Below are 14,642 nucleotides of genomic sequence, written 5' to 3' on the forward strand. Positions count from 1 at the left end.
CTTTTAATTAGAAATGATGTGTAGAAAACAAGATCTAATTGATCTGAAATGTCATTGCTTTGAGACATTTTAAAGGAATGAGCTAGCATGTATATATATATATATATATATATATATATATATATATATATATACACACATATATATGTGTGTGTATAACATATATATATATATATAATTTAGTGTACTATATATAAATTATACTACACTATTATAGTGTGTAATATTGTATGTAATATTGTATCATATTATGTTATATATATCATATACTATATACTATAGACTAGAATTACTGAACATATTCTCATGTTGGCCATAGCATTCTTCCTTGCCTTTTTAATACTTTCCCTATTTGTAACTCTTCTTCCACAGGAGACTCTTAATTTTCAATAAAATTCATGTTTATTAGTTTGCCCCACCCTACAAAGCAGGCACTGTATGTAGTCTCAGACTTCCTGTAACTATCCAACAATGAAAAGCAGATTTCCAGATTGAATCTGGGGTTTCTTTGCAGATCTTTTTGTTCTCCTCTTTAAGCTATGAATACAAGAGAATAACCAAAATACTGTGTTCAGAAGTCATTGGTTTAGGTTTTTTTCTCCAGTGTGGTTATATTATTACTTTAAAGTACAGGTGAGTTAGTCATTTGTTTCTATTTGTATTCAACTTTAGGGTTTTTCTCCTTCATGGTAGATTTAAATATATTTTTAATATGCAAGGTATCAGAGGGGTAGTAGATTGGGGGAGGGGTTATCACTTTGTGAGGAGTGTAAATATCTAACTATTACATTGTTTTGTACACCTGAAACTAATAAAATAAATAAATTTTAAAAAGATGTTATACAAAAAATATATATATTAATATGATCCAAAAAGTCAGAACTACACAAAAAGGAAGAAGGCATACCCAGAAGAATGTCGCTGCACCCCTCCCTTCCTCTGGCCCTCACCACACACACCCTTCATGTATAACCCATTTTATGAATTTCTTCTTTACTTTTTTCCTTTTCACAAAAATGAACAGATAAATAACTATTTTCTCATCCCCCCACCTGCTTTTTTATGTCACATGCTATAATACAACTTTTTGCATGCTGCTTCTTAAACTTCCCCAATACTGTATCTTGGAAACCACGCCATACCAGTTAACACAGCTCTTACTCACTCTTTCTGCAAAGCTACAATTCTCTGTGCTCAAATGCTATGAATGTTCCGATCAATCTGCTTTGTTGGAGGATGTTAGTAGTTTCCAGTGTTTTGCAGTTGCAGGCAATGCTGGATGGTACACCCTGTGCACCCCTATTTTCACACTGTGTCTTCAGAGTAAATTCGTAGATGTGGGATTTCTAGGACAAAGGGTGAATGTGTCATTTAGTCACCTGGTGCCAAATTTCATTCTCATAGGGACATTTCCTTCGTATTTCATTCCAACTATAAAACTAGATTTCTCCTTCTCAACATAGTGCACTTTCAAATGTGTTAAACTAAGAGGTAAGAAATCTCTCAACATGGTTCTAATTTGCATTTTTTATGGGTAAAATTGAACATTTCTAAATGTTTATGGGCATATTCTATTTTAGTAAATATCTTCTCATGCCCTTTGCATAGTTTTCTGTAACATTTCTTCATACTTGTCCTCAAATTTTAAGAATTTACATTTTTATACATTAAAGCTATTTGCCTGTGGTATATGTTGCACATAATTTCTTCCCATTTCTCATTTTTCACTTGATTAGCTGATGTTTTTCTCATCATGAAAATTTTTAAAATATTTCTGTAGTCAAAATTATCAATATTTTATTGCATCTCAATATGGATATATAGGTTCAAACTTTTTCCTTACACCCAAGTTATAAAAAAATCTACCTGTGATTTATTCTGGTACCTATGTGACTTCATTTTTACATTTATATCTCTGACCCATTTGGAATATAGTCTTGTGTACTATGTGATGTATTTTAGTATTTTCCAAATCCAGAACTCACCACATATTCACACAAAAGTTCAACTTTGCCCCACTGATTTGAAATAGCCCCATCACCATATACTAAATTTCTGTATATACCTGGATGTGCTTGTGAATTTCAATTTAATTCCAATGGCTGTTTCACTACTAATGTGCTACTACCTATCTAATTTTCATTAGAGAGACCTTGCATCTTAATATCTGTTTGGGCTGGTGTTTTTAGCTCTGTCATCTTTTCTTGCTCAGTATTTCCGTGTGTTCTCATATATTTATTTTTTAAAATTAACTTTACTCCCAACTTGTATAGCTCCAGAAAAAAACTCTTATTGTGTTTTAGTGCAGTTCTATTCAATGCTTTATGTTATGATGTTGAGTTGTCATATACCATGACAAAGAATATTTTTTCCATTTGTTCATGAGTACTTGACATCGGGTTTTCATAAGTTTATTTGTAAGGATTTTATCTTTTTATTTCAATTGTAAATGGTGTTTCCTCTTCCATAGTGTCTTCTAATTGCATATTATTCATGCATATGAACATTTCTTTTTATATTATTTTTTCATCTATTTGCTTTCTGAATTTTATTAATGTTTGAGCTAATTTTGCATGGATTCTCTAGTGTTTTCCATGTTTGCTATAACATTACCTGCAACTAGAGAGAGATTTAGTTTCTTGTCCCATTTTCATGCCTCCGGTAGATTCTGTTTGTCTAACTGCAGGGGCGAACACTGTCTTGTGATGATCAAGAGGAGAAGAAATTGTGGGCACCTCTTTCTTATTCCAAATAACAGAGGAAAAGTCTCTAGGGTCTCTTAAAGGGAGATAGATAGATAGATAGGAGAAAGAGGAGATACCCATGAATAAGGGTTTTGAGGGGTTTTTTCTTTAAAATCAGGAACGATGTTAAAATTTCTCAGACCTTTATAGCATCAATGGAGATAATCATATGAATTTTCTCCATAGATGATTAATACGGTATATTTTACTAGTGAATTCCTAATATGGGACCATTTTTACACAGCTCAGAGTAAACTTGGAAGTGTTCCTTCATTTTCTATGTTTTGGAACAATTAACTTGTGTTGGGCTTCTATGGACTCTAAAAGTTTAGTAAAATTCCCCTGTGCAGACCTCTGGACTGTGTGTGTGTGTGTGTGTGTGTGTGTGTAGACGTCACTTGATAACATTCTCTTTTTCTTCTATTAAAAAATAGTTTTCTGGTGAATAACAGATGACGTCATAAAATGGCAACATGAGGTGAGCCTCCGGAAATCTCCAGTGGAATTTACAACAAATTAAACAACTATAACTTGACAAAGGACTCCCTGTGCAGCAGACAGGCAAGACTAAGAGATGCACTAGTGGAATCATCTAAAGGTGGGCGAATTGCAAGATGGGTGAGGGGAGGAGAGAAGGGAGATGTGCGGAGACGGAGCCACGCGGGCATAGGATGCAGACCTAGCTCAGTGCTCCGAGCTCACTACACTCGGAAGCTACCGCAGCTGCGGGACAGGGAAGAACTCGGACTGCTAGGGCTCCACTTATGGGCCACAGGGCTGAGGGGACAGCATATAACATGGCTGAACCCAACACTCACGGCAGAGACCTTGGAGCCAAGACTGAGGGAAGAAGGCTGAAAACGGTGGTTTAAGCCCTCACTGCTGCAGAGAACGGAAGCCTTAGGCACTGAGAAGGAGAAGAAAGAGAGAAGGGAATAGAGACTATATTTAAACAAATAGTTGATGAGAACTTTCCAAACTTGTGGAAAGAACTGGATCCTCGAATTCAAGAAGCAAATGGAACACCTAATTACCTCAACCCCGTCAGGCCTTCTCCAAGGCACATTGTATTGAAGTGTCAAAAATTAACGACAAAGAAAGAATCCTCAAGGCAGCCAGGGAAAAGAAGATGCTAACCTACATCGGAAAGCCCATTAGAACATCATCAGATTTTTCAGCAGAAACTCTGCAAGCCAGGAGGGAGTGTAATCAAATATTCAAACTATTGAAAGAGAGAAATTATTAGCCAAGAATAATGTATCCAGCAAAGATATCCTTTAGATATGAAGGAGGAATAAAGACCTTTCCAGACATACAGAAGCTGAGGGAATTTTCTAATACACGAGCTGCTACAAGGAATACTGAAGGAGGCTATTTGACCAGCATCAATAGGGATAATTTGTGACAACCAAAATAAAAAGGGGGAATCCTCACAAATCAATAATTACCCTAAATGTAAATGGACTGAACTCACCAATAAAAAGGCACAAATTAGCAGACTGGATCAAAAAACTAAACCCAACCATATGTTGCCTCCAAGAGACACAGCTCAGCTACAAGGACAAACATAGACTCAAAGTGAAAGGGTAGAAACTGACACTCCAAGCAAATGGTACCCAGAGAAAGTCAGGTGTAGCCATACTGATATCAGATGAAACAGACTTCATGATAAAAAAAAGGTAACAAGAGACAAAGATGGACATTTCATAATGATAAAAGGGACCATACAAGAAGAAGACATAACAGTCATCAATATTTATGCTCCCAATGAGGGAGCACTGAAATATACCAAGCAACTACTAACAGAACTAAAGGGAGAGATTAAACAAAACACAATTACAGTTGGGTACCTAAATACATCATTGACAGCTATGGATAGATCACCCAAACAGAAAATAAATAGAGAAATATCAGCCCTAAATGACACCTTGGATGAAATGGACATAATTGACATTTATAGAGCACTTCATCCTAGAATATCAGACTGTACATTTTTTCTAGTGTACACGGAACATTCTCAAGGATAGATCATACATTGGGACATAAAATCAGCCTCAGCAAATTTAAGAAGATTGAAATAATACCAAGCATATTCTCTGATCACAAGGTTTTGAAATTGGATACCAACTGCAAAAAGAAAGCAGAAAAAAACACAAATACTTGGAGATTAAACAACACACTTTTAAAGAATGACAGGGTTGAAGAAGAAATAAGAGGAGAGATCAAAAGATACATAGAAACAAATGAGAATGAAAATACAACCTACCAAAATTATTGGGATGCAGCGAAAGCAGTTTTAAGAGAGGAATTTATATCATTACAGGCCTATCTCAAGAAACAAGAAAAATCCCAAATAAATAACCTAATGTTACACCTTAAAGAACTAGAAAAAGAAGAACAAATGAAACTCAAGTTCAGCAGAAGAAAGGAAATAATAAAAATCAGAGCAGAACTACATGAAATAGAGAAAAAAAGACAATAGAAACAAATTAATGTGACAAAGAGCTAGTTCTTTGAAAAGATTAACAAAATTGATAAACCCTTGGCTGGACTCACTGATATAAAAAGAGAAAAGGCACTAATAAACAAAATCAGAAATGAAAGAGGGGAAGTTATCAAGGATGCCACAGAAATACAAGGGATCATCCAAGAATACTAGGAAGGATTATATACCACCAAATTCAATAACCTAGAAGAAATGGACAAGTTCTTAGAAACATATAGCCTCCTAGGCTGAATCACGAAGAACTGCAAAATATAAATAGACCGATCACCAGTAAAGAAATTGAATCAGTCATCCAAAACCTTCCCAAAAGCAAAAGACCAGGTCCAGATGGCTTCACCAGTGAATTCTAACAAACCTTCAAAGAGGATCTAGTAGCTTTCTAACTCAAACTCTTCCAAAGAATGGAAGAAGAGACAATACCCCCTAACTCATTTTATGAGGCCAACATTACCCTGATACCGAAACCTGGTAACACAATAAAAGAAAAGTACAGACCAATATCTCTGATGAATAGATATACAAATATCCTAAACAAAATTCTAGCAAATCAAATGCAACAATGCATTAAAAAGATTATTCATCACGACCAAGTGGGTTCATCCCAGGGGCACAAGAATGGTTCAACATACCCAAATCCATCAACGGAATACATCACATAAAAAAAATAAAGGACATCAATCATATGATTATATCAATTGATGCTAAAAAACCGTTTGACAAGATACAACATTCATTTATGATAAAAACACTTAATAAAATACGTACAGAAGGAAAATACCTTAACATAATAAAGGCCATATACGACAAACCCTCAGCTAATCCCATAATTAATGGTGAAAAACTGAAGCCCTTTGCTCTACATTCAGGAACACGACAGGACTGTCCCCTGTCACCCCTGCTTTTCAACATAGTGCTGGAAGTCCTCACCAGAGCAATCAGGCAAGAGAAAGAAATAAAAGTCATCCAAATTGGGAATGAAGAAGTTAAAGTGTCACTCTTTGCAGATGACATGATGCTATATATAGAAAACCCTAAAGACTCCACCAAAAAGCTATTAGAAACAATCAACGAACACAGTAAAGTAGCCTGCTACAAACTCAACGTACAAAAGTCCATTCCATTCCAATATAGCACTAACAATGAAATCTCAGAAAAAGAAATTAAAAAAAAAAAACAATTCCTTTTGCAATTGCAGCAAAAAGAATAAAATACCTAGGAATAAACTTAACCAGGGATGTGAAAGACCTATATGCTGAAAACTATAAGACATTTTTAAAAGAAATTGAAGAAAACACAAAGAAATGGAAAGACATTCCATGCTCATGGATTGGAAGAATCAACATAGTTAAAATGGCCATATTATGCAAAGCAATATACAGATTTAATGCGATCTCCATCAAAATCCCAATGGCATTTTTTAAAGAAATAGAACAAAAATCATCAGAATTATTTAGAACCACAAAAGACCCCGAATAACCAAAGCAATCCTAAGAAAAGAGAACAATGCTGGAACACTCCCTGACGTTATCTTGGACTACAGGGCAACAATAATCAAAACAGCATGGTATTTGCGAAAAATACACAGACCAATGGAATAGAATTGAGAACCCAGAAATAAACCCACATAAATATAGACAGAGAATCTTTGACAAAGAAGCAAAAAACATACAATGGAGAAAAGACAGCCTCTTCAATAAATGGTGCTGGGAGAATTGGATAACCATGTGCAAAAGAATGAAACTGGACTGCTATTTGTCACCATGTACCAAAATTAATTCAAAATGGAACAAAGACCTAAGCATACGACCTGAAACAATAAACTGCATAAAAGAAAACATAGGGACTAAACTTATGGACTTGGGTTCAAAGAGCATTTTATGAATTTGACTCCAAACGCAAGGGAAGAAAAAGCTAAAATAAATGAACAGGACTATGTCAAATTTAAAAGCTTCTGCACAGCAAAAGAAACCACCAACAAAATAAAGAGGCAACCAACTGAATGGGAGAAGATTTTTGCAAACAGTGCCTCCGATAAGGGGCTAATATCCAAAATATACAAGGAACTCATACAACTCAACAGAAAAAAACAAACCACCCAATTGAAAAATGGGCAGAGGACCTGAAGAGACATTTCTCCAAACAGGACATACAAATGGCAAATAGGCATATGAAAAAATGCTCAACATCACTAATCATCAGAGAAATACAAATAACCACAATGAGATATCATCTCACATCTGTTAGAATGGCTGTCATCAACAAGACAAATAGTAACAAATGTTGGAGAGGCTGTGGAGAAAAAGGAACCCTCAAACACTGTTGGTGGGAATGCATATTGGTGTAGCCACTATCGAAGGCAGTTTGGAGGTTCCTCAAAAAATTACGACTAGAACTACTGGGGCCGGCCCAGTGGCTCAGGTAGTTGGAGCTCTGTACTCCTAACTCCTAAGGCTGCCAGTTCGATTCCCACATGGGCCAGTGGGCTCTCAACCACAAGTTTGCCGGTTCAACTCCTCCTCGAGCCCCACAGGGCATGGTGGGCTCCGCCCCCTGCAACTAAGATTCAACATAGCATCTGGAGCTGAGCTGCCACTGAGCTCCCAGATGGCTCAGTTGGTTGGAGCATGTCCTCTCAACCACAACATTGCCGGTTGGACTCCTCCAAGGGATGGTGGGCTGCACCCCCTGCAACTAACAATGGCAACTGGACCTGGAGCTGAGCTTCGCCCTCCACAACTGATTGAAAGGACAACAACTTGACTTGGAAAAAAGTCCTAGAAGTACACACACTGTTCCCCAATAAAGTCCTGTTCCCCTTCCCCAATAAAATTAAAAAAAAAAAAAAAAAAAAGGAACAGAATTACCATATGACCCAGCATCCCTCTCCTGGGTATCTATGCAAAAAATCTGAAAAATACATAAAGACAAGTGTGTTCCAATGTTCATTGCAGCTTTATTTACGGTGGCCAAGACATGGAAACAACCAAAATGTCCTTCAGTGGATGAATGGATAAAGAAGTTGTGGTGTATATACACAATGGAATATTATTTGGCAGTAAGAAAAGATGAAATAGTACCATTTGTGACAACGTAGATGGATCTTGAGATTATAATGCTAAGCGAAATAAGTCAGACAGAAAAAGCAGAGAACGATATTATTTCACTGATATGTGGTATATAAACTGAAAACAACAAAAGGTCAAGACAAACAAATGAAGGAACACAGACATAGACAATAGTTTAGGGGTTACCAGAGGGGAAGGGGGAAGGGGGGGCTCTAGAAGAGGGTAAACGTGGTCTAATGTATGGTGATGGAAAGAGAACTGACTCTGGGTGGTGAACACACAAGGTGAGATATAATGTATTACAGAATTATACACCTGAAATATGTGTAACTTTACTAACAATTATCTCTTCAATAAACTTTAATTTTTAAAAAAATAGCCTTCTTCTATCTTTAGTGAGGTCAATTTTACTAAACAGGATTTCCTTCAAGAAGTTGTCCGTCTCGTCTATGTTTCAAAATTTTGAATAAGGGTGTGCTAAATAGTCTCTCATGACTTCTTCTTGTTGGTCTTTGTATAAGTAGTAGCATTTCTTATTTTGTCTATGCACCCCCTTTCTTAAGTGGTTTGTATGTTTCATTTTATTAATCACCAGCGTTTAGATTCACCAGGGTTTAGATGAATCTACTATTTTTATATGCTCTGTGTAATTAAAATATGCTTTTATTATCATTTTACTTACTTTGTAAGTACCTGCTTTCTTTTGGTTTATTTCATTGTTCTACTTCCAGATTTTTGCATTGGAATTTAATTCCTTTTTTTTTTTTTTTTTGCATTTTTTCATTTGTATTGATGTAAGTGTTTAAGCCTCAAATACCAAAAATACAACTAAAACCTTATTTACAAGTATTAAACATATGAGAGGAGATAAAAGTATGAATTTTCTTCTGCTATGCCTTAAATGCGTCCCATAGATTTTTATGGGTATTTTAAAATATACTTGATTTTTAGAAATTTTGTCAATTTTTGCATGTCTCTTTCATCCTTTATTATTTAATAGAAGAATCTTTAAATTTCCAGCGGGAAAAGGCTTTGTAAATTTTAATTTCTAGTTTTGTTATTTATTATCAGAGTGCTGTTTATGAAATTTCTACTTTATAAACATAATTTTCTAATATTAGTAAGTAACCTAATATGTGATTAATTTTGCAGTTGGTTCATATGTGTTTGAGAAGAAAGTGTATTCTCAATGATGAGTGTGTAATGTCAATATATGTCCATAAGGCCTACGTAACTGTGCTGTTTAGTTTTTCCTATACCTTTTTTACTCCGTTTTTGCCCTCTCACCTTATTTTGTCCTAATATGGGCTTGTTAAAGTTTCTAATATTTATGCATTTGTACCACTGTTTCCTTTAATATTCTGTAGTTTCCGCTTTGTACGGATGATGGATGTACTTTTGGTGTATTTCTAGGTATTCTGTTATACCTTCACTTTTAATTGTGGTTTGTCATGTTTAATCATTTTATGCCTGAATGCTACCTTGCCTGATGTCAGGATTTTAAACTCTGATCTTTTCTAATTTTGATTTGCTTGGTACCTTTTTGATTTGCTGACACCTTCAGATTTAGCTTTTTTTGATTACTGGGTTTTGCATGTGTTTCTTCTGTGTAGCAGAGTTGGGTTCAGTTTTACGAACTTCTTTGAAAATATTTTCCTTTTAAAAAAATTGTTTTCAATTACAGTTGACATCCAATACTATGTTATTTTCAGGTGTACAGCATTGTAGTTAGACATTTAAATACTTTACGAAGTGATCCCCCTTGGGAGGTCTAGTACCATGAAAATATTTTCCTCTTGATAGAAGAGGTAAGTCCTTCACTTCTACCACACCGCGTATCAATTTTCTCTATGTAGTGTGTCTTCTTTGTTCTTTTCGGGTTTCATTTTTGGAATACAAGGAGTTTTGTATCCTTGTTCCAAAGCCTATAATCCTCCTTTTTCTTATTTAACCTTTTACTCTCCAGTTTGTCTGTTTTGAATGCCCTGCTATGACATTTACCTATTATCCCTACAACAATCAATGAGCTAGCTCTGTTTTCCCCTTTCTGTCTCCTTCCTCCTCTTATGTTTTAGTTTCATTCTTTTCTGCTTTCTTTTCCACCCTCATTCCCAATCCTTTTCATTTCAGATCCACAATTAAATATATTCAATACATACCCTCAGTTATTTTAATGAAGGTTCCCTGAGGTTGACAAGATTGAAATAAAATCTTTACTTCATCAAAAATAAGTGCATAGGATATTGTAACACTAATCAGGCACTCTTTTCCTGCTACATCACAAGCTATAGTCGTCCAGGACTTTCTTGATTTTCCTCCCACACATTCAGCAGTGTTTGTGTGTGTGCTTGGTGTGCGTTTAGATTTAGCAACATTTGCAACATTTTTGCTCACCTTTCTCTCTCATATTTGAACTTCCTTCCGGGATCTTTTTTCCATTTCGTAGACTTTCCTTTCGTGTGGATCATTTGGCATTAAAAACCTCAAATTTTATTAACCATAAGATGTCTCCACTGTATTCTCTTTCTTAAAATGTAGTTATCCTGGGTATAGAATTTCAAGTTGAAAGTTATTTTCTCTTAACTGTTATTATCCTCTGGTTTCTCTTATGCTGTGGAGAAAAGAGGTACCAATTTCACTTTCATTTGGTCTTCTTTTCTTTGCCTTTCTTTTAATTTTGAAAATCATTGTAATTTTCTGTGTTAATTTTTTTTAATTTTTATATAATTATAGATTCCCATGTATTTGTAAAAAAAATAATACAGATAAATCCCATGTGCTCTTTACTAAGCTCCCTCCAAAGGTAACAACCTATAACACTATGGTCGGGTATCACCGCCACGATACAGACATCAATGCCGTCAATCACCACTAGCACGCCCTCGCGTGCCCTTGTATAGCCACACCCACCCCCTCCCACTTCCACCCTTTCCTGAACCCCTGGTATACCAACTCTTTTCTTATTAAATGTATTGCAGTGACATGGGTTAGTAAAATTACAGAGGTTTCAAGTGTACAATTCTATAATACATCGTCTATATATCACACTGTGTGTTCACCACCAGAGTCAGTTCTCCTTCTGTCACCATATATTTGACCCCCCCCCTTACCCTCTTCTACCACCCGCTCCTCCCGTACCCTCTGGTCACCACCACACCGTTGTTTGTGTCTGAGTTTTTGTTTGTTCATTTCAATTTTATATCCCACCTAGGAGTGAAGTCATATACTTCTTGGACTTTTTCTGACTTATTTTGCTTAGACAAAGAGGTGGTACATATACACAGTGGAATATTACTCAGCCGTATAAAAGATTAAATACTGCCATTTGCAACAACGTGGATGGACCTTGGGACTATCACGCCGACTCTTTGACCGAGTCATAGTTTAGCCCACAGTAACCTCGATCACCTTTCCCGTCCAAGGGGCCCTCTCTGCCACGTCACATTCTTTCTCTCCGCCCACAGCCATGGCCTCCTGGAGAGTTCCCCAGAACTCGTGGCTGAACAGGAAAAAAACTCCAGCCTGGTTTGCAGATACTGCTGCGCAGAATGCAGGCACCAGCTGAACGCAGACAGCAGAAGCACTGCGACCTCACTCTGGGTCACCCCCAAAGGACAGGGATGAAGGGAAATCCTTTCAGTGGGCAGAGCCTTGAACCCTGCACCGGGTTGTATTGTGCCTACAAGGGGAGATGTCCGGAGGTATGGGTCTGACTATTTCATGGGCTGTGGAAGGATGGTCAGAGACTGGGAGGGGACACGTTGGAATATTGGTGACGAGATGGCCTGGGAAGAGGTAGGTGGATACACCTTTCCATATGTTCACAGAGGAAAACATGTATGTGCCATGTGAGTGCTCACCAAGAGAAGACCTCAGAATTAATGGATTTCTGTAATTAAGGGGACAGTCTGACCCTTTCTGGGGATACAAGTCGGCCCCTTTCCTCAGCCACCCCTGTCACTGCCCAATAGGCTCATGACCGAGGATCAGACTGATTCATTTTCAGATACTCACTGTGTTGGCTCATGCCGTTGACTGGCCCAGACATATTAGTATTGTAAAAAAGACATTAACACTCATTTTTAAATATTCAAAATACTGTTTTCCCTGAAAGGATGATGACATTTCCACTTACAATCACATCAAGATACTTGGATCCAGGGCCTCTCTCTCTGCTCCCCCTGCCTCCCCCTGCCCATTCCCACCTGGTAGTCTCTCTCTCTCTCTCTCTCTCTCTCTCTCTCAGTGGAGAGTGCTACCCTGACAAGTCCATTCTATCAAGAGGACTCCCTTCTATAATAGAAGCACAGAATTTTTACATAAGAAGGAACAGACTTAAAGGTCATGTTTTCAGTGAAAAGGAATTCTCAAGAGCATTCTTAATATATAATCATTCAACCAGGGATTGAAACAAGAGTTCCCACTTTAGGTTACAGTTTTGTCCTAAATCAAGTTCCATCTGGAAGCAATTGCCTGGTGTTTGAACCCACAGTAAGGAACTATGAGAACAGAGATCTTGGCCTGCGTTTTCTCCTAACATTTAACGTGATTTGAGCCAAGGGGTTAACCTCTCTGGGTTTCAATATCCATATTTGTAAAATAGAGAGTTTTAATTTACCGTACGCATTCCCCATAGCTTGTCCCACAGGAGACAGAACTATTTCTAAGGTGCTAACATAACAAATAAGTTAGGAGACTTACAACCCCCTTGTCAGTCTTCAGCTGGGATGTTTGCTGTACTGTTTTAACTTTGACAGCTATGGAGAAGTATTTCAACCCAATTATTGTATACAAGCATTTAGGGCAACTTCAGCCTAAGCTTGCCCTAGATAGACATGTAGATTCCTGAGAATCCTGATTGCTGACTTATTAGAATATTCTGTCTTTCTATTTATGATGTCAAAAGAGATACATTTAAATATCATGGTTCTGAAAGTAGGGCACTGTAATTTATAATTTTTTTAAAATTTTATTTCTTGCCCTGTTATCATTTTCCCAAGGTGATTGTTTATTATGTGTTCATTAAAAATAACAAACATTGAATATCTACAATACAAAACCAGAGAGCAGAAACATGTGAACTTTTTTACTAAATATTCATCGGATTTAAGAAAAGCAGCAAGAAAATACAGGGGGGGATATCTTTGCATTGGAATTCCCTCAGCGGAGCTCCTAGGGCTTCCTATAACAAAGCTGAGAACTTGTCAAGAAAATCATTGTAACCTAATGTGACAGACATTGTTTTCTGTTAGGACTCCCATGCATTCATTTAGACCTAACTTACAGTATATTGTTCTCCAAACTACAATGCAAAGCTAAACTAAAAACCCCAAGAGAACTGTAGCTAGACAGTAAGTGAAAACACAAGCTTCCTATTGGGTTTGCCCTTTGTTTTGGGAAAGTTCATGCTGTGATACTGTATTATGGAAAGCACACGCGTTATTACATAAACGCAGCACCATTTGTGGTACAGAAATGCTCCTGTGTGAATATTTCCAAGCACCCTTTCTCTTGGCCTTTCCCTCCCGGGCCGGTGGAATCTCTACCTGTGTAACGAAGCAGGGATCCCGACATATGGGCACCTGTCCTTTGGAAGAATGTCAGTTCTGTGGATCTCACTCACGCTACTCTGATAAAATATGAGAACTGACCTTGCATCCTGAAAAGGTTTCTCAGGATAAACTTGGAGTTTTCCGTGAATGGGTACCATAGATATTTACATGGTTCTTCAAGATGAAAGACACTGCTGAGTGTCTGCCTGTGTGTGACCATGGCCATGGCCGTGTTTGTCTACCAAACACAGGGAGGTGGAGGGGTTTCAAAGAACCATGCACCATTAAATAGTCAACTCAGGCAGGCCTAATTTCCATACTGCTTATAAGCCAGAAGTCCACTCCTGTAATTCCTAGCAAGTCAAAGAGGAAGTGTCCCTTTCATACATACATACTGTTCCTGGGTATGTCCTCCCACCAAATGCATCATTTTGCATCACTGTTTACAAACAGTGAAAGGCAGGCAGAGAGCGAGGACAGAGCAGTCACCCTGCCCATAGCAAGCACCCACCTTGGGAACACACTCAGGGAGGGCTCCATCAAGTACAGACCCTCAGGACGGCCCCACAGCTTTTATGTCGCCACCCTCACCGTGGGTGAAATGAGACCTCTCCCCATCTGCTACTCCGGGGAGTTAGAATGGGACAGAGGTGAGCTGCCACGTAAGAGGTCGTCTCCCAAGCAATTTCATCGTGGGTCTCTTTGTGTCATTTTTAGGAAATGAGCCCACCAAAATATGATTTTTCCCCCCAAAAAATGACATTTCTCCACAAGA

This window comes from Rhinolophus sinicus, linkage group LG13 (genome assembly GCF_036562045.2).
Source record: "Rhinolophus sinicus isolate RSC01 linkage group LG13, ASM3656204v1, whole genome shotgun sequence".
Lineage (NCBI taxonomy): Eukaryota > Metazoa > Chordata > Mammalia > Chiroptera > Rhinolophidae > Rhinolophus > Rhinolophus sinicus.